At 46.7% G+C, this 26173-nt stretch overlaps 1 long non-coding RNA gene across 6 annotated transcripts in view; it reads left to right on the forward strand.

The window, feature by feature from the left end:
• Positions 1-26173, forward strand: part of LOC117196202 (uncharacterized) — a 128389-nt gene that overhangs the window by 64270 nt on the left and 37946 nt on the right. For all 6 annotated transcript variants that reach the window (XR_007477339.1, XR_007477341.1, XR_007477338.1 and 3 more), the window contains 2 exons: positions 9080-9219; positions 15763-16286. This is a non-coding gene — a long non-coding RNA (uncharacterized LOC117196202). The remainder of the gene's footprint in view (positions 1-9079; positions 9220-15762; positions 16287-26173) is intronic.

The following is a 26173-nucleotide window of genomic DNA, read 5'->3' on the forward strand; positions in this document are numbered from 1 at the left end:
AAATAGTCATGTTCCAATGCCACTTAGATTAGCCAGATCTTTGGAGGTCATAAAACAATAACATAAACAAATCTGGCCAAAAAACGTTTTAGCAACCAGTTTCTTATCTGGCACATTTCTAGTAGCCCGGGGCTGTTGAGGTGTCAACATTCACTCTTCATCCTCTCCATTGAGGGAGCCTGGTTGGAAGCCAAGGTCTAACTGCACTACTGGGGGGTGGGGACAACTGAGATCAGACCCAGGACACAGCCTCCTCACACCAACATTGGGACCACTGAAGACTGTGGCATCTTCTTCTTGAGAATTCCATGACAACCCGAAGCATCCACCTCAAGGATGTTTTCTCCACTCCACCACATCCACCCTTCCCCCCCGACCCCCAACACACACACCCTGGGCCAATCCTGAAGGCAGCTCTGTGTACCAGACACGACCACACTCCAGAAAAGACATCCTGGCTGCTACAGGTCTGCAGCTTCCCTGCTGAGGCAGAGCCTGCTTCCCTGAAATTGGTTTGCCAAATTCACGTGTCCCCAAATGGTCCTTCTCACAGAGAGGTCTGATCTGCAAGCCTTATAACATCTTCGTTGCTTTAAAGAATGGAAGAAATGTCTGTTTCTAATTACAACATTTACAGCTCCCTTTTCTCTCCTACGGAAGACAGACCCAGCTTCTTTTTGAAAACTTGCAAATATTTCACATTTGTTTGGCGAGCAGATTTCTTTCCAGGTTTTTGGAAAGCTGGTCACTGACACATGGCTGCTGAGTGATATTGTCGCTGAGTGCAAACATCACTTGTTCCCAGCATAGCCAAACCTGCTTTTAGGCCATGCCAGGAGGAGGGAGGGGTGAAACTGTTGTGGAACCGCCCCAGGGCTGCTGAGAGTGGTACTTCTGTCTGCAGAAACTCAGAGAGAAGAACTGAACAAGGTGTATGATGGTCTGTCTTGAACCCTGCCCCTACCCCACCCTGACCCTGTCCTAGACACCAGTTGATTCTAGTTCAGGCCTCTATTTAGCATGAGACTACAGAAAAACCTAGTGTCCTTTTTGGGAGTAAAAACGGAATGGCATAGATCCTGGGATATCAGGCCTCTGGTCTGTCCATTCTGAGCCTGGTCCCAGTTACCACTGGGCTCCATTAACCTGCTAGATCCTTTTCTATAAAGGGTACAGATAGAGCAAGATCCAGCCTGGGGTAACTGGCTGCTGAAGCCAGGTGCTTCAGGGTCCTACTCCTGAGTATAATAATCACCTTGGACCCCAGGTCAGCTCCTCATCTGTGCATATTCATGATGGTCAAGTGTCATTGGGGATTGCAAGACTATTTAATGTAGACACTAGAATGTTAGCACTAGAAGGAACCTCTTACATTACAGAGGGGTCTGTAAGGCTTAGCCAAGAGAAATGACTTTCTCAAGGTCACACACTAGTTAGTGCCAGAGGTAGGAGGAGAACCCAGAAATCCCAACTCCCACACAATGCTCTTTCTACCACCCTTTGCGTTCAGATTTTAATGAGAACCAGACTATGTGTGTAAGTTGATGAGCATATTCTTTTCCCAGAAGAGAAGACTGCCTGGGGAAATAACATGATTAACAGAATGTTACTCGGAGTTTCAGAGGGCCAGTCCAGGGTTTGTGCTGGAGAGAAATGGGTGAATCCAGGAGTCAGGGGTGCAAGAAGCCACGCTGTGAAACCCATGCAGAGAGACACTCGCTCCCCCACGTTGGGTGCAGGGAAACTTTCTGTAGCTCTACGGACAGTCAATAAAGAACCGGGAAAGAAGCAGCGCTCCAAGAGGAGCCTAAATCCCTGAGTTAGAAAAGGAATTATTCTGAGAAAGGAGAGAGAAACCAACAGAGGGAAAAGTTAATCCCTTTTTAACTGCTCTTTGTTTCCGCACACAAGCTGAAGCAAGTAGGAGGAATTTCCAGCTCAGAACCCCCAGTCAGAAAAGTCTGGTCAGTTTATTTAACCTACAGCCAGTCCAAGAGAGGAGACAGGCAGGGACTTAAAGGGACACTGCCATTTTATGGGGGGAAAAACCCGGCTGCTGGAATGAAACTGTCTGTTCTCAGCTAAGCCCAGTGCCACAGTCAGGAGGGCAAGGATTCCCTTGATGCCAGGCATGGGGGGAGGCAGGGGCAAGTTCCCAGGGGCTACTGGCAGGATATGGCTGCTCTCTCCCCAACTCTCTGGAAAAATACAAGCAAGGAAATCTGAACTTGGTTCTTGAATAGGCGCATTTTGTGTATGAGTGTAACGTGAGCACCCAGCAACCCCCAGGGCTTCGTCTCTGGTGACTTACCCCTCAGTGGCTCTGGAGACTGCCAAAAAGGGCTGGTCGCTCAGAGCTCAGGCCTGGTTGTCCTCTAGTTCCAATCAAAGGAAGACATGGAAGGTGATGAGAATGTGTCTGAGGGGCTGGAGGTCAGTCCTGGGGTGCAGCCTCCCTTCCTCACGGGAACCAGAGTCAGGTTTGCTGGGATCCCTAAAGAAATCCTGGTAACAGAGAAAATGAGCTAAGAAGAAGGAGATTTCTAAGAAAATGGTGACGTTTATGTCAAATCAGGAGTGAGCTGGAGGGCATTAAAGTGAAGCCCCAAGGAGCTGCTCAGGGACTAAACAGTGGGTTCACACGGCCCAGACTCTGGGAGGCCATTTTTCCCCACAGGGGGTGCAGGCTGACTGCCCTGGGACAGCCTCTCTGAGGTCCCTTCCCCCTCCTCACAGGGCAGGCTTCAGGCTGGCAGCTGCCCTGTAGAGACTGGGAATGGAAAACCAAGTCTTTACTTGCATCCTCAGTTCTGGCCACTGTGCTAGGGAAAGCTCTTCCCCCAACTGTTCATTCCCAGATCTGAAAAACAGAGCTGCAGAGTCAGCGTTGCCCACCCAAGGGCTCTGACAAAGGATGGGCACAGTTCTAAAGACGTACACAGAGAGAGGACTAAGGGGTAAAAAGAAAATTCCACCTGTCTTCAGGGCGACCACTACCCCCCATTGCCTGGGCAGCAGCAGGAGGTACCAATTTTGTTCCAAACGAATCCTGGGCTGGAGAGCACTGCTGGCCTCAAAGCTATAAAGTTGCACCCCAAGGACATCCCAAGGCCCTTTGGTGACAGACCTCCTTAGTCAGCGTGGGTGTAACTCATGTCCACCCTGTGCCCAGCTCTGGGTGGCACGGGAGACAGCGGGGAGGAAGATGGACACATCCCCAAACTCATTGAGGTTACATTCTAGTCAGAAAAACAGATAGCAAGCCAAAGATGATGTGAGGGAGCTAAGGGAGGAGCGTCTAAGTAGGCTGGAGGGTCGGGGAAGGCCTCCCAAGGGAAGTGACATAAATCCGAGATCTGGGGATCAAGAGGAATTAGACAAATGGGGTGGCAGGGACTGTGAATTGTCTCTCAGTAGCCACCTCCTCTTCTTCCATAATCGCAGAATTTTCTGTTGAGTCTGTGACTTCCCAGAAAACAACTACAGTTCCCAGCCCCTCTTACAGCCAGATGTGACTAGATTCTGGCCCGTGGGAATAGGTGACCACATTCTGGCCCGTGGGAAATGAAAAGAGGTGGAGTGTAAACTCCTGGATTTGGGGAAGGGAGCTGACCCTCCTCTTGCCCCTTTGCCCCTTCTACCAGCTGCAACGTGGCAGTGGTGGGGAGCCTTCTCGGAGTAAGTCAAGGAAGGTGACACCCCTGGTGACCAGATAGAAGCCGCCTGGGCCTCTGATGAGCTCTCAGACCAGAGAGGCCACAGCCGCTTGGAGTTTTATATGAGAGAGAAATAGACTCCTACCTCGTTTAAGCCACCGTTATTCTGGTCCCTCTGTTAGAACGACCAAAGCAATATCCTAACTAGTACACAGTGTGAGGGAGCAGCAAGGTGTTTCTGCTTCTATTCATCTGATCTTCCCAGGAACCCAGTAAGTAGGGGATTATTATCAACATTTTGGTGTTACAGAATCTGAGGCTGAGAGAGATAACCGTCTTGTCCAAGGTCACATGGTGGTAGAGCCAAGGACCCAAAGCTCAGGTCTTCGTCCCTCCAAGTCCAGGGAACGTGCGCTAGGCCACAATGCCTCCCTCTCTCTAGAATGGGTTTCTGTGCTTCCTCCCTTTGTGAGGTGAGTTGTCACCAAACCAATTACACTCCATCCTCATCCCCCTCCCCTAGGCCAGTCCAGACATAGTTCATGGTCTTCATAGCACAGGCCCTGCCCCGCCGCTGCAATAGGTTTAAGTGCCTACCTACATGACATGGGGATTTGGGGGTCAGGGATATGACCGTTGTCACTTTTCTCAGGGGAGCTCTTAAATTTTATTCTAAAAGGGAGTACTTGGAAGTATCCCCTCTCCCCCAGCTTAACCTGCTTTCCCTGTGCTAAGGACCCAGGAGACTTGAAGACACCAACGCTTGGAGAGCCCAGGGGACCCTCTGCTCCTTCATGAGGGCAAGTTGCTTCTCTCCTTATTATGACAGTCTAGACTTCTTAGCCAGAGTAGCCCAGCTCCTCAGGCGCTCCTTGAGACACTGTGTAAGAACAATTCTGTTATTTAATCTTTTGTTAGTCCTTTGACTGATGGCATGGGAAATCATGGGCTAAGCCATGTTCACACAAACCCTCAGCCGCTGTTCTCCTACTGAGGAGCTCCTTAGGTTATGAATCACCTCCAGGGTACAGCATCTGAATAACTCAGATTTTAAAATATTGATTTTTATTCCTCACAGCCAGGAGGCAGCTTTACACAGGCATGTGGCTTGATTGGGCCATCGTGTGCCTCAGATGCCTGTAACTTGCAAAGATTTCATGACTGAAGCAGCCGGGGAGGCAAGGATGCAGCTTCCTGGGAAGCCTGCTGCTTAATGTTGGACCTGGGGGTGGGATGCGGGGGTACAGGTCAGGCCCCAGGCATCATCTCAAATAAGCAAAAACCACGTCACTCAGGCAGGCCTCGTCTGGATGCCTTCCTCTTTTCTTTCATGAAGCTCCCTTCATGTCCCTTTGTCGTTACCCACAAAGGACATCTGAAAATCAGGCTCCTCTCTCAGTACTGCTGTTTTCCTCTAATTGCTTTCCTCATGCATTGCTGTATTAGCTTTGAGACAGGAGGCTGCTCTAAATTGGTAATAACTCTGAGGATTCTTTAAAATGTTTTGGAAATCTTTACGAAAGATTATTGAGGCTCTCAGATAACCCCTCCCTCTCCCCACCCCACACCCTCTCCCTGGGTGGTTGGCACACTCCCACTCTTTCATCCTCTGCCTGTGTCCCCTGGAGGCTCCTGGGTCTGTATCATGGCCAGCTCCCTTCCTTGAGCTCCTGACCCACATGTCCATCTTTCTCGAAGATCAGCCTAGACGGCCCCCAAGCCCTCAGTCTCGCCATTGAACTCATTGTCTTCACTCCCAAGCCTGCTCCTTCGCCTGTTCTCCCCGCTGGGTGATGGTGTTTCCACTCCCCCAGTAACCCAGGTCTGAAGCTTGAGAGCCAGTGTGCACAGTGGGTCACCGTGTTCTGGCAGCTACCCTTTAATGTCTTTGATGTCTATTCTTCTTTCCATCTGCTTTCCAAGTAAGTTCCAAATAGTCTCCTAACTGATCTCTCTTATAGCATTCTTGTTCCTCCAATCCGTTTTCTACACTGCCGGAAGAATAATCTCCTACTATGCAAGTCTGATCATCGTGGGATTTTAGGATTCTTTCAATGGCTCCCTCCTGCCCTCAAGGTCAAATCTCAATTCCTTGGCAGGGCCTCGTCTCCATCTCTATTTCTTGCTCCCACTCCCCCAACATGATGCTCCCAAACTGCTGAGTTCTCACACCTCTGGACTTCTGCCTGCGCATCCCTCTGCCTAGGACTGCCTTCCTCCCTCTCCCCACCTGGACAGTTTCCTCAGCCCTCAGTTCAGGCATCTCCACTTTCAGGAAGCCTTCCTGACCCCCAGGCCCCTCACAGCAGCCTCTGCACATTGTCAGAGCACTCATCACCAGCTAGTCTGGGAGATCCTGAAAGGTAGGAATTATGTGTTGTTTGCCTTGTCGTAGCATCTGGCAGTGTATCAAACTCAGAGGAGGTGCTCATTAAATGTTTGTTGCAAAAATGAGACTTTGGGGAGCCCTAGGATGACATGGTTGCTTTCTCCCAAGATTTCTGTCACTGCTACTTCACCAATTTTTTGTGTTCGTGAAACTTAAGGTAACACCAGTTTAGGCCAATAAAAGCAGTTTCCTTAATTTTTTTTTCCTCTGGGAATATTAGTATATTAATTCATTTAGCCATCCATTAATCAGTCACTTCATTGAACAAATATGAAACGCCTCCCCTATGCCAGCCCCTGTGTTAAGTGTAAGGGATACAAAGCTAAGTGACACATAGTACAGTTTCTGTTCTCAAAGAGCTAACAATCCAGTGGTGAAGACACACGTGCAGACATATCATGACAACATGATATGTGATCAACATGTGATCAACGTTACAGTGGAAGAAGGAGGTGGGAACGATGAATGCTGGGTTAGAACCTCTCCTTTGAGGTTCTCCTAACCCACATCCTTTCTCTGCCCCTGGATTATAATTGCTTATTGTTCTGTTCCGCCTCCCACTAGACTAAGAGGTCATTGAGGGCAGAGACTATGGGATTCATCTTTGTATTCATTCATTCAGCAACTATTTATTGAATGCCTACTGTATGTAAGGCCCTTTTAGGTGGTGTGGAGACAGCACATAATAACACAGACTAAGCTCTCTGCCCTCACAGAGTTTACAGTATGCCTAACACAGTGCTTGGTACGTACATAGTCTCTGGAAGAATATTTGTTAAATGAATAGAGGGGAGACTTCGAGGGATGCGAGCAGTTTTGTCAAACTTCTGGAGGGTGGCCTTGGGAAGAGAAACACACTTGTTCAAGGATGTCTAAAAGGGCAGGGCTAGGACCAATGCAGGTACATTGCATGGGAGCTGGTTTGGGAAAATTAGAAAGAATTTTCTGTTAGTAAAAGCTGTTCCATGGTATGATAGAGTGATGGTAAATGAATGACACAGAAGCTCGTAGAAGGGATTCCTGCAGTGGGCTCAAGGAGCTTAAGCCAAATGACCTTGAGGTCCTTTCCAAACCTGATATTTCATCATTTGGACACACTGAAGTTTGTCCAAAGTGTTCAGCCATCAACATGTGTGGCAAATTGGCCATTGGCTTGTGGGCATTTTCTCCAGAAAGGGAAATAAGCAAACACTGGCACCATGACAGTTTCGCAGAGACTAACCTGGAAATTTTGGCTGTATGGGGACTTCTCTGTCTCACCTGGCACCTGAATCACAGCTTCTCACCAACTCTGACCCTCGGGAGGAAATCAAGGAGCAAGAGGCTGAGCTGGTTGGTGTTCGCAAAAGGAGAGAAATTCACAGTCCTCCTGGACTGAGTTACAATGCATTTGATGAAATATTATTTAGCTATTATAAAGAATAAAGTATATATACATACATATATATACATACATATATATATATATATATATATATATATAAGATGTATCAAGTTAAAAGAGAGCAAATTAGATAGTACCATATATGGTATGATCACTTCTGCAAACTTTTTAGAAAGAATACATATAAATACATATGCATAATTTTTCTGAATGGAATGATAAGAAACAATAGTAGTTGTTTACCTTTGGGAAGTAGTTATTTACTGTGGACAGTGTGAATGGGAGAAGGTGACTTTCAATTTTCATTTTGTATGTTTCTATATTGCTTCTGTTTTCTAACATCCCATCTTTTAATGCCAACAGATTTTACCTAGATCATAGGATTAGGCTAATTTTTTTCCTTCTACTTCATAGTTTTCTATTAGAAAATTAAAATTTAATAATATTTTTCATTCCCTAGAACCTAGAGAAAAGGGGGCAGGGACCAACCTGGCCACCCGCAAGACAGAGTTTACTCCTTCCAATTCTAAACATGAGAAACTAGAGGCAGGGAAGCAGAGGGCTGGGAGAAGGGAGAGACTCTTGCTTGAGATCATTCTGTACAAAGATGTCTGAGCCGTGAGCAGAGGCCACGCCTCCTGGGTTCCTGCATGACTCCTCAACTACACCAAAAAGGGGAGAAGAAGAAGCGGGGGTGGGGAAGGGAGTTAACACTTGCAGAAGGCCTACTGGGCACAGGCAGTTTACACGTTCACCAGACAACTTCTGTCCTGAGGAAGCCTTTAAACAGCAAGACCCATCTCACCCTGCACTTTCCTGAATTAAAAGTCTTAAAGCTGGCACAGAAGTTTATTTTCTGGACCCAGAAAAAAGCATGATAAAAATGGTACCCACACCAACTCTCTTACCATGTATCCTGGGATTCTCATTTTGCCTAGGGATCCTATCTATTACAGAGACTTGTTTGTGAACACAATGCTGGTGTCTAGAAGAGACCTTTTCTATAGTGTTGAGGAAGGCATGCCCTGGGCAAGGAAGGGGTTAACCTTGGAGTCGGGGCCTGGTGCCAGCCAAGAGGTTCAGAGCAGTGTTTAAGGGCACCCTGACATTCTGGTTCTACCTTTTGAGCCTGAGAAGCAGGTCTTCTCTCAGACTTCCCGGCTCAGTTCTTCTCTGCATCCCTAGATCTTAATCTCTGTGTTCCTCCCTTTGGACTGGTAACCTGAACTTGGTTCTCAATTGCTTGTGGGGGACTTCAGGGACAGCAGTTGGGGTTTGGAATAGCCACCGTGGGGAATGGGATCCAAGACCGACTGATAAGCCTCATTATTCTTCTGGCTCTCTCAGGATCTCCAGTTTTTCTGGGACTGATGGGTCATGCAGGATAGATTTCACAAGGGGAGTTCACACCTCACCCATTCCCCGTGAACAGAGAGGGCTTGCCAGATGAGTGGGCCAAAGCGAGCCCATTTCCCAGTGGGATGTCATCTCCCTGTTTGGTGTCCTCTCCCAGGTGGGCAGGGTCTAAGACAGCACCCCAAATTGGTTGTATTTCCCCTATCTTGCATACCAGTACTGATCAAGGGGGGGGCGGTGGCTGTGTTGCCTATTGCATTTCAGTTAAGGTGATGACTTTGATTGGAATCTCAGGTGGGAAAGTTCAAGGGATAGAAGATGAAAAGGCATCCTGTGAGCAAAGTCCTTCTGCCCGGGAGAGGCGTGAACCTTTATCCAGGTGCCAGCCATTTCATCCCACTGAAGATGGGAGGTTGATGTCATTTCATTCGCAGGTAAGAGCAGGGAGCAGTGTGTAGCAGGGCTCTGTGATTTTCCAGTGACTCAGCCTGTGACCTTTTAGGAGAGATCTCAGAGAAAGAGAAGGTACAGAACATGAGCTTGCTTTTCCAGGGCTCAAGTGGTGTTTGCTGCTGCCACTAGTTTTAGAAATCAGGTGTAGAGAGTTGGATTAACCTGACTCCTTTGTTCATGGAACCATGGAACCAGCGGAGATCATTGGTCTCTGCAAGACCCCTCTCTTGAATTTATTTACTGCCTTATTCCTTTTACTCCCCATCCCACAGTTCCATACCCCTCTCTCACCCACGGTGATTCTTATGTGTTTAGGATGTATCCTTTCGTTTGCTTTCATACAAACGCCATTTGCTTGCAGTATTTATTTATTTTTATTTATTGAAGTATAGTTATTTACAATATTGTTAGTTTCTGGTGTACAGCAAAATGATGGTTACACACACACACACACACACACACATATTCTTTTTCAGATTCTTTTCCATTATAGTTTATTACAAGGTACTGAATATAGTTCCCTGTGCTTTCAGTTTTTTTTTTTTTTTTTTTTTTTTTTTTGTGGTACGCGGGCCTCTCACTGTCGTGGCCTCTCCCGTTGCGCAGCACAGGCTCCGGACGCGCAGGCTCAGCGGCCATGGCCCACGGGCCCAGCCGCTCCGCGGCATGCGGGATCCTCCCGGACCGGGGCACGAACCCGCGTCCCCTGCATCGGCAGGCGGACTCTCAACCACTGCTCCACCAGGGAAGCCCCAGTATTTTTAATTTATGTGAACGTTCCATCTCATCACGTTTCTTTCCTTTCTTCCTCCCCCGCCCCCTCCCCATCTTTTCATCGTTCTTAAGATCCATCCGTGTTGCTATGTGTACATCTGATCATTTGCTACAATCCTACTACACAGAATTCCCGAGTGTGCATTCACTATATTTTATTTCTCAATCTTAGTGATGGAAACTCAGGTAGCCCCCCACTTCCACCGCAAATAACCGTGCAGAAAACATTTGCATACACGTCTCCTTACGGAATTGTATAAGAATTTCTTGGGATGTATACCTAGTAGAGGAATTGCTAGTATGCGACACTGAATTTGACTCATAATGCCGGAACGTTCCCAAGAATGTTTGCTGATGCACTTTTCTGATGTTTGTCTTCTCACCAGCAGTCCATAAGAGCTGTCATGTCCCATAATCCTGCCAATACTTGGCACTACACTTCCTTCTATATTTTGCTAATATAAAAGGCATACAGTGAGAGCTCTTTGATGTTTTAATTTGCATTTTTCATATTACTAATGCTTTTGAGTCTTTCTTCATATCTGCCATAGTGGCTACATAGTGTACTGTTCAGATTCCTGCTCTAAGACCGAGGTCCTTGTTAACCCAGCTACCAGTAGTGCTGGTTGCTGATGGCTCATAGATGAGACCCTCCCCAGCAATTATCCTCAGCCAGAGGAAGCTGCTTCACCCAGGGTTATGAACTCTTCTTGGGGGTGGCATCCATCCAATGACTAGTCATTGCAGGGAAATAAAGCCTGGTCCCCTTGCTGAATTCAGGACCTCTCTGAAGAGACACCCCAGTTTCCACATTCCCCCACTGGGTCAGCCTAAGCTGCAACTTTATCACAGTTCAGATTCTGGCTCCACCCAATGCTGCTTTCCTCACTCCCTCACCACTCCCCAAAAACCCTGCTCAAAACTCTCCATCTCAGAATCTGCTTCCCAGGAAAACTGACCTACACCAAGTTCTTTGGAGTTTCATCTTCTGTACAGTGTCAGTTTATATCAGTTCCCCATTTTCTGTTGCAGTCATAAATGTTCAAGATCCTTGCATATTCTTCGTATAAATTCCCCATTGGTTTTAGATGTTACAGATATCTATTTTTTTAATCAGTCTATTAACTTTGTTCATGGGATATTTTGCTGACTAGAAATCTTTAATTTTGATGTAATCAAATTCATAAAATTTTGCCTTATGGTCTATGCTTTTGAAATTTCATTTTAAAAGAGCTTTCCTGAATCACAAAGATATTTTCCTGAACTTAATCCTACAAATTTTGTTTCTACTGCTTTTCTTTAATCTTTTACATTTAGGTCTTTTAACGACCCAGAGCCCTCTTTTGTATGTGGTATTAAGTAGGGACTCAGTTTTATTTTTCTCCATATAGTAAGCCGGTTCCCCATGCCATTTACTAAACAATCTATCCTTCCCCCAATTTGTGGCAGCACATTGGTCCTATATTAAGTTCAGACATATACATGACTCTGTGTCTGAGCTCTCTATTCTGTTTTGTTGGCCTATTTGTACATTTTCTTAATTTCTCTTTTTATTGTGATGGCTTTATAATATGTCTTAATATCAGAGAGGGTAAGAGCCCTCTTCACTCTCCTTTTTAAAAGTTGGCTTAGCTGTTGTTCTCTGTGTCTAACTGAAGTGTTAACACATACCTGCATAATTTTTAGAATAAGTTTAGTTTCCGTGCTTTGGACTTTATATGTTGGCTTTGTTTGGATTAGAAGCCCTAGTTCATCTGGCAGCAAGGGGTCTGATAGCCAGCGTGCCGGGACGATGATTTGCGTCATCGGCGGTGCACACACAGAAGCACAGGGTAGAAACTTTAGGAAGGAGTCAAGCCAAGAGATACTATCTGGCCTGCACTGGATACTAGAAAGCCCTGACAATTCTCTGCAAAGTGGAATCCAATCTGATCCAAGAGAAACATTCAAAGGCTCAGAGATCTTAATGAGCCTGGGAACCTAATCAGAGGCAGTAATGAATGATATTAACAATACTGTCCCGCCAAAGAGAAAACCCTATCTGGATGCCGGGTTGCTTGGCCTGTGTTCCTGAGCATTGCAAGGGCCTGTCAAAAGGTTAATTCATTGCCACCTTCTCTGTCTGCTGCTCCTGCAGCTTTTTTCAAACCCACTGTTTCCAAAACCTCAGCTTTGAGGAAAGTAGCATTTTTGTTTTGTGATAATGCGGAGCCTGTGAGCAAGCCATAGTTATGCATCCGTGGTGTGAAGATGACGCATGCTCCAGCTCTGGAGGTGCTTGCGGGTTCAGACACGTCAGAGCTGAGGAGGAATGAAACGACACTGCCGAAACCTTGAAAACCAAGTTCAAGGAGAGGGCAAGACTTTCCAAATGTAGAATCTGCTCTTAGATGGAGCTGAGGCTCCGCCGGGGCACGGGTTATGCTGTGAACTTCCGTTTTCTCTTTACTAAGGACTGTAAGGCCGAGAGAATCACCTCTGTTTGGTCCAATCTGCACACCTGCCCTCACATGGACCCAGTTCTGCTGACTTCTGCTGGGTGTCTGCACCTTTCCTTTCTCCCTCATGCTGTTTTCATCCTCTGCTGCTGTATGAGGCTCATGCCCCTTCCTGTTTTCCAAGCTCTTACTTCTAAGTTCAAAGTCTTTGAGAACAGACATCTTCAATTGATTTGTATAGATTGTGTTTCTTCCCTCAGTGGCTCTACAAAATTCTGGTTGTTGGCTTCACATGTTTACCTCAAGAGTGGCCAACGAATCTGATTGCTTGGCCCCTTGGCTCTCTCTGTCTAACCTGAGTGTGTGTCCCTGTCCTGGACCCATGCTGGATCCCACACTGTGATAGGGGGTGGCCTATATCATCTGCTCCCTTTGGAGAAGGGTCATATCCTGACTGGGGCCCAAGAGGCCTAGAAAGGGCCCTCATTTGACCTTTGTGCTTTGCTGAAACCCAGAAGGCCAGAGTTCAATGTCCTTGTTACTTTGCTCCTCTGTAGCTAGGGAACAGGACCACTCTGGGAAGAAGGGCTTGACCTCTCCTCTTCCTTTTCCCCTCTTTCTTTTGCTCTGGGTATATGATGGGAGCTCAGGGAAGTCCATTAACTAGCCTCCTATTTCCTTTAAGTCTTCTTTAAATGTAACAGTCAGTGTTTGGAACCTCTACTAGCTGCTTCAAAGACCAGCCACTGCGTTTTAAACAAAGACAGCTTGGCTGAAGGTCTTTTAGTGGACTTTTGGGGTCCTTACTCTGAGGGGTATAGGAGGGCTTTATCCAGCGTTAGCCTGCCTGGAGTGGTAGGAGGTAGGACAGGGACTGGGGGTGGCTTTTTCTCTCAGAATCAGGGAAGAAAGGAAGGAGGCTGTGCCATGTTTTAAGATTCTAAGTGTGGTTGTCTAGGAAGCATCTATTCAGAAGCCTTGAGACCCAGTCCATAGATAGGTAAATATTCACAGAAGGAGAGACCTCAGTGGTAGGGATCAAGTTGTTGACTATCCCAGTGGAAAATTAGATCATCCATTCTGCACCACCACCCTCTTACCCCATCAATTCCAGACTTTCAGGAAGAAAGGAGTATAGCCCAGCCCATGGTCAGGCCACTGGACAGGATGCTGTGCTGACTGTGCTGTCATGCTGTGTTCACACTATCTGCTCTGGTGTCAGTCATATGCTGACCAGTTCTAGTAGGATGGCAATGACCTTTTTTAGGGCTGTCGAGGATCCTGGAATGTCCCTGTACCTCTTAAAGCCTCTGTTTGTCCATGTGTCTAATTAAGACTAGAGAATCCATAGCCCAACTCTAAAGAGCTAAGAGTTCACCAAACACTTAGGTAGAGATGTTTCTTAAAAAAAGAGCAGTTGCATCCCACAAACTGGCTTTCCTATATTTGGTTTCTCCCAGGGATATAAAATATAACTTTTCACATGTTGTAGGCTTCAGAGCAGACCATGTGGTTGACAGACTTCTTGGTGTGGGCTCAAAACTTGGCCTACCAGTCCCTGAGGGGACCTCTGAATGTTAGGCTGTATGAAACCACTCTGAAAAAAGTTGCATGTGTGTGAGGAAGGATGGGCAAAAGCAGAGATGGCCCGAGGAGCTGGTTCCCTGTTTGTGCTCCCTGTGCCACCCCTTTCTCCTTGGAACTTCTGAGAAGCTCTGTTTGGTCATCATCATCTTGGCCAAATCAAACACAACCAGGAAGAGCTGTTTCTCAGGAACGACTCTTGGGAGTCACGCCTTCTTGTGAGCCATGGGGGCCCAGGGTGAGGAGAAGCCCATGTGGAAAGGTTCTTACGCTCCTTTATGATTCAGGACCTCTGATTTTTGCTGGTGAAAGTAGGAAAAAGTGTCCTCAGGACAAGAAATCAAAGATAATGCACAGAAGGAGTGCAGATAGTAAACTATCGACAAAAAGATGCACATCCTGGCTAAAAAAGAGAAGGAAATGCAAAGCTGGAAGCAGGTTTTGGGCTCCACCACACATTTGTTAAACTGGGGTGCACCCTAACTCTGAATTTTCAGTCCAGGCCAGCCCACCACGTATCCAGGGACAAGGGGCTGTAACAAATAACTCTCATTCACTTCGTCCTACTTGGAGCATTTGTCACAGCTTCTACCCAGTTCTGCTTCTTGGCTTTATCTCACAGGTCCTCCTCCCTTGATTCATATCCTATAATCCTGACTGTTTAGCTTCCCCCATTTGACATGGCAAAAATGAATATAAATAACAAAACTCAAAGATAGCCCAGTTCTGTGCTAGGAGAAATGGCACATTTAAATGAAGGTGAAGGCCCTGCAAACTGATTGCACCTTTCTAGATAGTAATCTGCCAATAGCAAGAGCTGAGTCCTTGCCACGATCCAGCCATTCTGTCCAGGGAAGCATACTCCAAATAAATAAACCCAAAGGGATAAAAGAACTATTCATACAGAAATAACCATACTGGTGTTGTTAATACTAATGAATTAGAAATCATACAATATTCAACCTGAGGCAAATTGGAAAGCAAATTATGATGCACCCATATAATAGACACAGGATTACAATTATAATCGACAAACATGAGGCCTCCGTTGACACAAAAAAACCTGAATATGAAATAATATTAGAGAAAAAACACCCTGAGAAGTGTATCCTTACAGTGATTGCACAGTGTGCAAACCTGACAAGCATCAGAAGGGAATTAATAGGAACATAGGTATTTAATACACAATGGAGTTTTCCTGTGGAAAAGTTGTGTAAGTTCGTAAGAAAAGTGTTTCCTAAATAAAATAGAAAGGTGGGAGGACAAGGCATTCTCCTCTGGTGGGTGTTCCTGTGCTGGCTTGGGTAAGGGGCTCGGCTCCTTTTTCTTTAAGTTTTGTTTCTGTCCTGTGGATGTTCTCAGCTCTAGGAGAGGACAGGAGGAGGCTTTCTAAGATCTCTCATCTTGGCAGCACTGCCCTCCACCCTAGGCTTCTGCCGCCCAACAGTTTGGTCTGTAGAGAATCCTTGGCTTCCTTTCATTTCTCCTCACTCATTTTTCAAAAAGCAACCAATGAGCAATGGATAGTTGAGACAGCACCAGTCTAGAGGTCAGAGGGCCATGGTTCTAGCCCTGGCTTTGCCACCATCTTGCTGGGTTGCCTTGGACAAGTCACTTCCAGACTTGGGCAAGTCTGGGCCTCAGTTTCCTCATCTGTCAAATGGCAGTGTTGGACCAGGTGATTTCTAAAGTCCTGACATTTCTATTGCTCGATCTTTATTGACCCAGGATGAGGAAAGGAGTCTTGAAATGGAATTCTCGTCACTCTGAGGCTGCGAATGAACTCTGCCATCCACAGCCAGCTACCTGCATGCCCTGGAGGCCGGCGTAGCACTATGACCGGATCCTTCTCACTGCAGGTGCAAGGGCTCACCAAGGGTTGATGAGAAGAAAGAAAGAATCCTGCATGTTTTAGGCCTTTATCATTGGACACTTAAGTACAGTTCAATGTTTCTTGAGAGAGATAAGAGCCAGAAAGTTCCAGCAGGAAGCAGGTCTCCGTTAGAAGAGTGGGCTAATCTTGCTTGACCTTGACTTCCCAGAATGAGACCCTCTGAACAGCTTTGAAACAGCTTCTAGGATGGCAATGACCAGGCTCCTGTGTCGAAACAACTCCTCGCGCTGCGACTGCCCAGAGAACCAAGCAAGTGGAGCAGGTCTGGCGTCACAGAAGCTTCAGCCAACTGGAGAAAGAGCATCTGAAGCAAGTCAGAGTTCTTTCAGATGTGCTGTGATCGAGAAGAAAAAGATTGGTGAGAGAAAAATGGGAACCGAGTAAGGAAAATTAGCTGGCTGTGGTGTACGGAAGGGGCCCTTAAGTCTACTTCAGCATCTAAGTCTAATGAGTGCATCTCTCTTTGTGCAGTGAGAAGTGAATAGTGAGGGGAGGACAAAGGGATGGGAAGAGGGGAAAGCTTTTGTCTATTTTTGGCAGAGAGAATGAAAGGGCCCTTGCCTGCTTCAGTGGCCATGCTGCAACAAAAGAGTAGGTGAAGCTCTTCTCACTAAGAATAGGGGCACGGGAAGGACAGGAGGGTCCTGTCTGCAGCAGAGATCTTAGAGGAGCCCTGAACATAGCAGACTTTATGTGGAGCTGTATGAATTAGTTTGCACCGAGTAACAAATCATCCCCAACCTCAGTGGCTTAAAGCAACAACCGCTTACTGAAATGACGGCTCTGTGGGCTGGCTGGGCCGTTCTTTGGTCTGGGCCAGCTTGGCTGAGCTCCGCCGGGCTGCGCACCTGCCATCAGCGGGCAAATCGGCTGGCAGTTGAATGACTGAGGGTGGCATCACTCACAGGTCTGGTGGCCAGTAGGCTGTTAGTAAGAGTTATGTGACCCGGCCACACGCCTCTCCTCATCCTGTGGGCTAACGTGGGTTTGTTTATGGGGCAGCGGATTTCCAGGAGCTGCGTGAGAGGCAGCGGCAAAGCCCCTTGAGGTCTAGGCTGAAAGCTGCACATCTTCACTTCCAATGCATTCTGTTGATCAAAGGCCAGCTAGAGTGACCAACTGTCCTAGTTTGCCCAGCGCTGAGGGGTTTCCCAGGACACAGGACTTCCAGTACAAAAATTGGGAGAGTTCTGAACAAACCAGGACAGTTGGTCACTCTAATGGCCAGCCCAGGTGCAAAGAATGGGGAACTTGACCTTTCTCCAAAGAAGATATAAAATGACCAATAAACACACGAAAAGATGCGCAACATCACTAATAATTAGGAAAATGCAAATCAAAGCCACAGTGAGATGCCACTTCATACTCATTAGGAAGGCTGTTATCCAAAAAACAGAAAATAACAAGTGTTAGAGAACGTGGAGAAATTGGAACATTTGTGTATTGTTGGTGGGAATGTAAAATGGTGCAGCCACTGTGGGAAACATTATGGCGATTCCTCAAAAAAGTAAACACAAAATTACTGTATGATCCAGCAATTCCAGTTCTGGGTATATACCCAAAAGAATTGAAAGCAGGGACTTCAACAGATATTTGTACACCCCTGTACATAGCAGCATTATTCACAATAGCCAAAAGGTGAAAGTGTCTAATGGTTAATCCAAGTGTGAATAGATAAACAAAATGTGGTTTCTGTGTACAATGGAATTATTATTCAGTCTTATAAAGGAAGGAAATCCTGTCACGTGCTACAACATGGATGAACCTGGAAGACATTTTGGTAATTGAAATAAGCTAATCAAAAAGAAAAATACTGGGGCTTCCCTGTTGGCGCAGTGGTTGAGAGTCCGCCTGCCGATGCAGTGGACACGGGTTCGTGCCCTGGTCCGGGAAGATCCCACATGCCGCGGAGCGGCTGGGCCCGTGAGCCATGGCCGCTGAGCCTGCGCGTCCGGAGCCTGTGCTCCGCAACGGGAGAGGCCACAACAGTGAGAGGCCCGCGTACGGCAAAAAAAAAAAGAAAAAAAGAAAACTGTGTGAGTCCACGCATATGGACTTCTTAGAGTAGTCAAATTAATAGAGACAGAAAGTAGAATGGTGGTTTCCAGGAGCTGGAGAGAGGAGGGACTGGGGAGTTAGTGTCTAACGGGTGCAGCGTTTCGGCTGGGGAAGATGAAAACGTTCTGGAGATGGATGGTGGTGATGGCTGCACAACAGTGTGAATTACTTAATGCCACAGAACTGTACATTTTTAAATGGTTAAAACAGTAAGCTTTATGTTTATGTGTATCTTACCACCATAAACAAAGGAGTGGGGAACTTGGCTCCCCTATTAACGAGAGGAGCTACAAACTAATGTGGCCGTTTTTGCCATCTGCTGTACGGGTGGACAGGCATTTAACTGGACAGGGCCAAGCTGTTGCAGTAGAACATGGTTTTTGAGAAACTGCGCTGGGGGACAGCGAGCGGGATCCACATATTGACTCTTTTGGTACGCTTACCTTTGGGAGCCAGTTGCAACTTATGGTTATTCATCTGGGTAGGAAACAAGAGAGGCTAAAAGGAGGCTCATGTTGATGAGCGAATGAGGTGATAAGGATGTATGGTAAGACTTTGGAACCGGCCAGACAAGTAAAATAAAATAAAACGGAGTCAGAGCCCTAAAGAAATCACTAACGTGTGCCGAGGGCTCCAAGCCGCCCTTTCCCGCCTCCTTTCTGCCCCTGGCTGCGCACAGAGCAGGCAGTCAGTAACCAAATGCCTCAGTCACCCAAGGAGCCGGGTGCACAGGGCCTGGCTCGTGCACAGCCTTCCCCTCCTAGACCCTCTCTGTTTGGTGCTCACGGGAGTCTGTGTTTATTGGAGACTCTGATTTGCCTGTTTCTTTAGTCCAGCGTCGCGAGGAGCAGGCAGCAGGGAGGGATGAGTGAGGAAAAGCATCAGTGTGTGAGTGTGGCCAGGTGGGGTGAAGGCAGACAGGGACTGAAGGAAGCTATGAAGCAGATGACCAGGAGGAACAGCCAGACTCCCAGGATGCTGTGGCCAGGAAGGACTTGGAGAGCATCTGGTCCACTCTTCCCATCAGAGGATGAGGAAAGTGAGTCCAGAAAGCCTCGGGCATTTGTTCAGGACCGGTCACTGGGGGAAGCAGGAAGTGGCAGAGCTGGTACTTGGGACAGTTTTCTCATTTCCAAGCTGGAGCTCTGTCTTCTGCATCCAGCAGCTTCCGATTTCCCGTGGAACCCTCTCCACACTAGTTGCTGGAAGTGGACGTGGTAAAGCCCCAGTGCAGTGTGCCTCCTTTCCCCCACATTTCATCTACTCCTCAGGGGCACCATGCCCTCAGCACGTAGGCGTGCATCTTCTAGCTCCTCCAGCCCTGGAAAGGCTGGTACAGAGGGTGTACTGTCATCAGCTACTTAATTAAGGGGTTCTACCGTATTTTTCAGTCATTTTCCCCACTCAGGCTCATGGGGAGAAGTTATTTTTGGGTGTTATGGGAAGTACAGTACAGACCAATCCTTTCTTCTTAACTCAGTGACTAAAATTTAGCCTTCTCTGGGTTTGTGGCTTAATGCTTAAAGGTCAACAGTGAGTGGGCATAGCTCATCTCAGAAAGCTGAAGTGCTGGGGGATGGAGTCGGGCTGAACCCTCTTCTTCTTTGTGTGGAGAGGAGAACTTCTGGGAAGAACCCAATTGAGAAGCAGCTAGTGAATGGATTTATTGATCCAATTGCCTTTCCCACCTGGGAAGGCTTCAATAACTGGGAAAAGCTAGTGACAAGCACACAGCTCTCTGCACTGTCCAGGACTCAGTGTGCTGCTCTAGGAATCCTAAGATGCAAATCTACATATTGATTAAGGGCCTGCTATGGACAAATTACTGGGGAACCTTTCAAGAGGAGGCAGGTACAATGCCTGCCCTCAGGGAGCTCACAGTCTGGTCACAGGGGAATAAGGCATGGATTCACTAAGGCAAGTGGAGAAGGTAAGGGCTCAGGAGGCACTAAGTGTCTGGTGTCTGACACCCACGTAGCAGAGGTTGGAACCAGAGAGCAAACAGAATCTGAAAATGCCACCCTTTCCCCCATGCTTGCCTGTCAGGACAGGTGTCAGAGAAAGGATCCAAAGCTGCCTTGAGAGGTCAGGGTAGGTCAAGCGGGAAGGGACAAGCCAAAAGCTGGGAGATGAAGCAGTGAACTAATAGTTAGAGAGGGGGGGAGAGGGCAGAAGCAGAACAGGAAGCCAAGAATTAAGTGGGGTGGGACACTCTATTAGTTAGGATGCAGGTGTAGCTACGTGGGACAGAGACCCAGAGGAACTGTGGTTTAAACAAGACAGAAGTGTGTTTCGCGAGTAAAGTCTGAGCTGGTAAAATGGTTCTGCGCAGTGAATCATCAGAGGCTTAGGCTCCGTTTCTTTTCTTGCTCCATCAGGTCATCTCTAAGTTGTTGTTCTCATTTGCATGGCCCAACGAGGCTCACCACCACCTCCACACTCCACCCTATGGAAAGGGGGGAGGAGCCATGGTGGGGGGAGGAGCCTCCTTCCCTTTAAAGGCAGAGAGATTGCTCTTGCCATTTGCACTCCCATCCCATTGGCCAGAACTTGGTCACGTGGCAATGCCCAGCTACAAATGAGAATGGGGATCATTGTCTTTATTCTGGGTGCCCATGTGCTCTGCTAAAATGTCTTCTGCCGTGGAAGAAGGAAGAGTAGGTATTGGGGGACACCAAGCAGTCTCTGCCACAGGCATACACTAGATGCAAACAAGGCAAGATAGGGTCCATGTAATGCCAGTACAGATACCAAGCACAGCAGCTCCTCTGTGAAACCTGCCAGGATGTGTCCCCTTGGATACTGAGAAGAGAGAAGCACAGAGAAGAGTGAGATTACAATCCTTGGAAGAACTAAGGAAATCTTCACGTTAAGTGTGCATTTGAGTGGAGTCCCATCTATTTGACAATAGATGGAGAGGAAGGACACACCAAGAAGACATGTCAATCATGTGGCGAGAGCGGCAGGAATGGAATCCAAGATAACAGGAGCCACTGACGATGTTTGAACAGGGGGAGAGATGGGGATATGCTTCCGCTGGCCTCTCAGGGGCCAATGCAACAATGCTTGAGGCCAAGACAGGCAAAGGAAGAGAACACAGGATAGACTGAAGCTTTGGGGCATAGGGCTCTAGACTGTGTTTACACCACCCCAAAAAGAATTGGACCTCACTGAATTTACATAAGCGGGTACTCTGTCCCACCCTGCCCTAAAGAGCCTGGAAGCCTTGCCTTTTCTTTTCATTTTGTTAGGGGTAGGACGGCCCTGCCCTCTAATGTCCCGCAGAGGCATCCTCCCTATCTCCCTGAGCTGCGGGCACAGATGCTTGACACTAAGCCTTAACCCGATGCTCTGGTTCCCAGTCGGCGTCTCTGTGGGGATGGGGAATGAGGATGGGAGCTGGGCTGGCATCATTCTGCATACGTAATAGAGCCAGAAGACTTGTGAAACCCAGGAGGTTCTGCTAGGACGTTCTGCAGTAAATATGTGTCATAAAAATAAACCTATCCTGCTATTCAACAGCAATGAGCAATACCCTAGGGTTGCCAACGCTGGAAGTACTGACATCTCTGGGCACAGTGCGGCAGGATGAAGGCCAATCCATGACAGCATGCTCGAATGCACACATCCTCCCGCTCCCGGCCACCCACATCCCACCACAGACTCAGACCTCCTTCAAGTTGTCAAGTGAACTGCAGCCAGGTATAGAGAAATGTGAAGTCCTACTTTTGAGTCAAAACAAAACAATAATTGCGAGTGTCAGGGGTGGGGATCTTGACTGTAGCTGGTGTAACAAAAAGATTGAAGGGTTATTGTGGACTCTACATTTAACATGAGCCAATGGTATGCAGGTAGCATAGAGATGCTAATGTAGTCCTTAACAGCTTTGGAGCCAATGGAGTGTCCAGAACAAAGGAGGCTGTTAATCCTGTTTCAGATCAGAGTAACATATGAGTTACAATCAGAGAAAAGGTTCCAGAATGATATGAGAACTTGAAACATGGAGTTAAGTTAAGAGAACAGAAACTCTGCAGCCTAGAGGAGACTCAGGTGAACATAACGACCAGCTTCATGTCCCTGAAGGGTTGTCATGGGGATAAGGAAACAGCTTCTTCTGTGTGGGCTCCAAGGAGAAGTTATAGCCTGGCCCATTTGTTTCAGAATAGAACTGGAATTGTCTGAAAATGGAATGCTCTCCCCCATGAAACAGTGAATTCTCCATTGCTGGGGTTTGGAAAAGGCTGGTAAGTCTGTACGTGGGCTGCTGTGGCAGAAATTCATCCATTGGGTAAAGACAGGACTAGAGGACCTCTTGAGTTTCTTCCATCTTTCAGGTCTTAATGATTCTGTGTGCTTTGTTTTTAATTAAAATTTTTATTTGGACATAATTGTAGACGCATATGCTGTTATAAGATACAATACAGAGAGATCCGGTGCGCCCTTTACCCAGTTTCTCTCAATGGTAAGACTTACAAGACTCTAGTACAATCTCACAATCAGGATATTGACTATTCCAACAAAGTCTGTCCTTCCTGTGCCTCAGAAGCCCCTGCCCTTGAGGAGCTACCAGCATAAAGGAGAATAAGAGACGTGCAGAATCAAAGATAGTGCAATTTTGGATACAAGATAATCAACTGAGTGGGACCAACCAAATGCCATGGATGACCAGAAGACGAAGAGATCACATCTGCCTAGGGATATCAGGAGAGGCTTCCCAGGGGAGACGGCATGCAATCAGGCCTTGAAGGAAGACTAGGAACTCGACAGAGGTGGGAGAGTTGGTGGTGGTATAGTGGTTAGTTAGCACTGCCGTCCAGACAGAGGTGGGCATTCTTAGTTAAGGACCTGTGTCCATCCAGGGGCTCATTAAGAACTAGAAGATACGTCTGCTTGTGAATGACTTTTTCTTGTTACAGATCTACTATATAATCTGAAATTGCTAAAGATGTGAATATAGATGCTCAAAGAACCACTGGCAGCCTCTGGGTTGGCTTCATCCAGTTCCTAACACCTGCCCAGGACCTCATGTATTACAGGTGCTTAGCATCTGTTGAATAAATGCCTGAGTGAAGATATGAATGAATAGACCTCTGCCCCTGTTGTCCGAGTTCTGCTTTTCTTCCTTCATAGAAGAGGAGCTTGTGATAGCATGGAAGGCAATGGCATCGGTTTAATTTGGGTGATTGCCTAAAACCCACGTGGTTTTCTAGTGTTGTAGGTAGGAGAGCATGAGATGCTGCTTAAGGCTGAGGCCACAGGTGCCCCACAAACCCCCTGGAGGCCAGTTAATTTTTTTCTCCTCTGTGGCTACAGGCTCTACACTGCATCCAAGGTGTCCCACGGTTGAAAGGAATCTCATGATCCACAGTTGGTTATCTCTTCCTTAAACATTTTGATAAGCCTGCAGAGCAAGATTCTGGACCTAGTTACCTTTGCTTCTGCTTAACCTTCCTCACCTCTGGGTTTGTGATGTAAGAAAGGAATGTGTTTCCTAGAAGCGAAGTATGGCAGAGCTTGGGGGGTTGGGGGAGAGAGGACTTCGCAATTTAGAAATCAGCTGACCTTACCCCTTATTTTAAGACTAGACAGTGGAAGTCAGGAGGGGGCATGTCCTGCCCAGTGTCATCTCGTGAGCCACTGGGAACCGGGATCAGAGCTCCGGCTTCTTGGCTTCTCTTATGATGTTCGCTCCAAGGCATCCAGCTGTTTCCTCCTCAGACAAAGCCAGCACCTCTCGAGCCTCCTACTTGTGGCCATGTGCCAAGAGTCTCTAATGCTTATGACAACACGGCATAAGAATTAGGTGTACTTGGTTTTCCTTATGCACAGAAGCATAAAAGAGATCAAAGCATTTACAGTTTGATGATGTTCCCAAATGCAAGTTCAAATTGCTGAATGAAACAGCCAGCAGTTTTTCAGAGGGCTTTCCAGAGTAATTACTCAAGATGGAATTAACTCAAGATGGAATTAAGCCAAACTACCTTTGGCTCCTTTTCATCCCCTCTCACTGCCTGGAAAGAGGAGGAGGGGGGAACCAACAAAGAAAATCCTGAGAGACTATTGCTAATTACAGATTTTTACCTGCCTGATGTTCTTTTGCTTTGCACATTAATTAAATCAAGACCAGGTGTCTCGCAGATGGGTTAGCTTCTGGCTCTTGGAAGAGATTAACAGATCCTAGCAAATGGGTAAGGGGAAAGCTCTCAAGTTTTATGGGTCATTGATGCTGCTTCTCTCAGCAGAAATCAAGATTGAGAGAGAAAGAAGTGGCCTAGTTCCTTAGGAAGCCTCAGTGGCTGCTCACATGTTAACCATCTCCAGAGCCCTGAGAGCAGGCAGATCCCCTCTGCCAGCAGATCTGGCCAAGCCATCAGATCTGAAAGAAGTCAGACCTCAAATTCTCGTGCTACGGGAAATTGGTTCGGGACTGGAGGTGTGCGACCTGGGACCAGAGGCTGCTGACAGGGCCCTGTGCGGCGATCAGGAGTCAGCCATCTGATGGGAGCTGCTCTCCTGCCCCCAATCTTCCCCGGCTGACACTAACTCTCCCCACTGCTGTCAAAACAGAAAAAGGACGTGGCAGGGGGCGGGGGGGCGCGAAGTGAGAGTAGCAGCGACATACATACACTATATAAAATATAAAATAGTTAGCTGGTGGGAAGCGGCAGCGTAGCACAGGGAGATCAGCTCGGTGCTTTGTGACCACCTAGAGGGGTGGGATAGGGAGGGTGGGAGGGAGATGCAAGAGGGAGGGGATATGGGGACATGTGCATGCATATGGCTGATTTGCTTTGTTGTACAATAGAAACTAACACAGTATTGTGAAGCAATTATATGCCAATAAAATTCTATTTAAAAAAAAACTGAGAAAAAGGAGATGACCAAACCAGATTTTTGTTTTTACAGTGTAATTTTTTTATTTTTATTTATTTATTTTTTTTAACTTCTTTATCTCCTCCCTCTTGCGTCTCCCTCTCACCCTCCCTATCCCACCCCTCTAGGTGGTCACAAAGCACCGAGCTGATCTCCCTGTGCTATATGGCTACTTCCCACTAGCTAGCTATTTTACATTTGGTAGTATATATAAGTCCATACTACTCTCTCACTTCGTCCCAGCTTACCCTTCCCCCTTCCCGTGTCCTCAAGTCCATTCTCTACATCTGTGTCTCTATTCCTGTCTTGCCCCTAGGTTCTTCAGAACCACTTTTTTTTTTTTAGATTCCATATATATGTGTTAGCATACAGTATTTGTTTTTCTCTTTCTGACTTACTTCACTCTGTATGACAGACTCTAGATCCATCCATCTCACTACAAATAACTCAATTTCATTTCTTTTTATGGCTAAGTAATATTCCATTGTATATATGTGCCACATCTTCTTTATCCATTCATCTGTTGATGGACACTTAGGTTGCTTCCATGTCCTGGCTACTGTAAATAGAGCTGCAATGAACACTGTGGAACATGACTCTTTTTGAATTATGGTTTTTTCAGGGTATATGCCCAGTAGTGGGATTGCTGGGTTGTATGGTAGTTCTATTTTTAGTTTTCTAAGGAACCTCCATACTGTTCTCCATAGTGGCTGTATCAATTTACATTCCCACCAACAGTGCAAGAGGGTTCCCTTTTCTCCACACCCTTTCCAGCATTTATTGTTTGTAGATTTTTTTGATAATGGCCATTCTGACCGGTGTGAGGTGATACCTCATTGTAGTTTTGATATGCATTTCTCTAATGATTAGTGATGTTGAGCATCCTTTCATGTGTTTGTTGGCAATCTGTATATCTTCTTTGGAGAAATGTCTGTTTAGGTCTTCTGCCCATTTTTGGATTGGGTAGTTTGTTTTTTTGATATTGAGCTGCATGAGCTGCTTGTAAATTTTGGAGATTAATCCTTTGTCTGTTGCTTCATTTGCAAATATTTTCTCCCATTCTGAGGGTTGTCTTTTCGTCTTATTTATGGTTTCCTTTGCTGTGCAAAAGCTTTTAAGTTTCATAAGATCCCATTTGTTTATTTTTGTTTTTATTTCCATTTCTCTAGGAGGCGTGTCAAAAAGGATCTTGCTGTGATTCATGTCATAGAGTGTTCTGCCTATGTTTTCCTCTAAGAGTTTGATAGTGTCTGGCCTTACACTTAGGTCTTTAATCCATTTTGAGTTTATTTTTGTGTATGGTGTTAGGGAGTG

Source organism: Orcinus orca, chromosome 5, assembly GCF_937001465.1.
Source record: "Orcinus orca chromosome 5, mOrcOrc1.1, whole genome shotgun sequence".
Lineage (NCBI taxonomy): Eukaryota > Metazoa > Chordata > Mammalia > Artiodactyla > Delphinidae > Orcinus > Orcinus orca.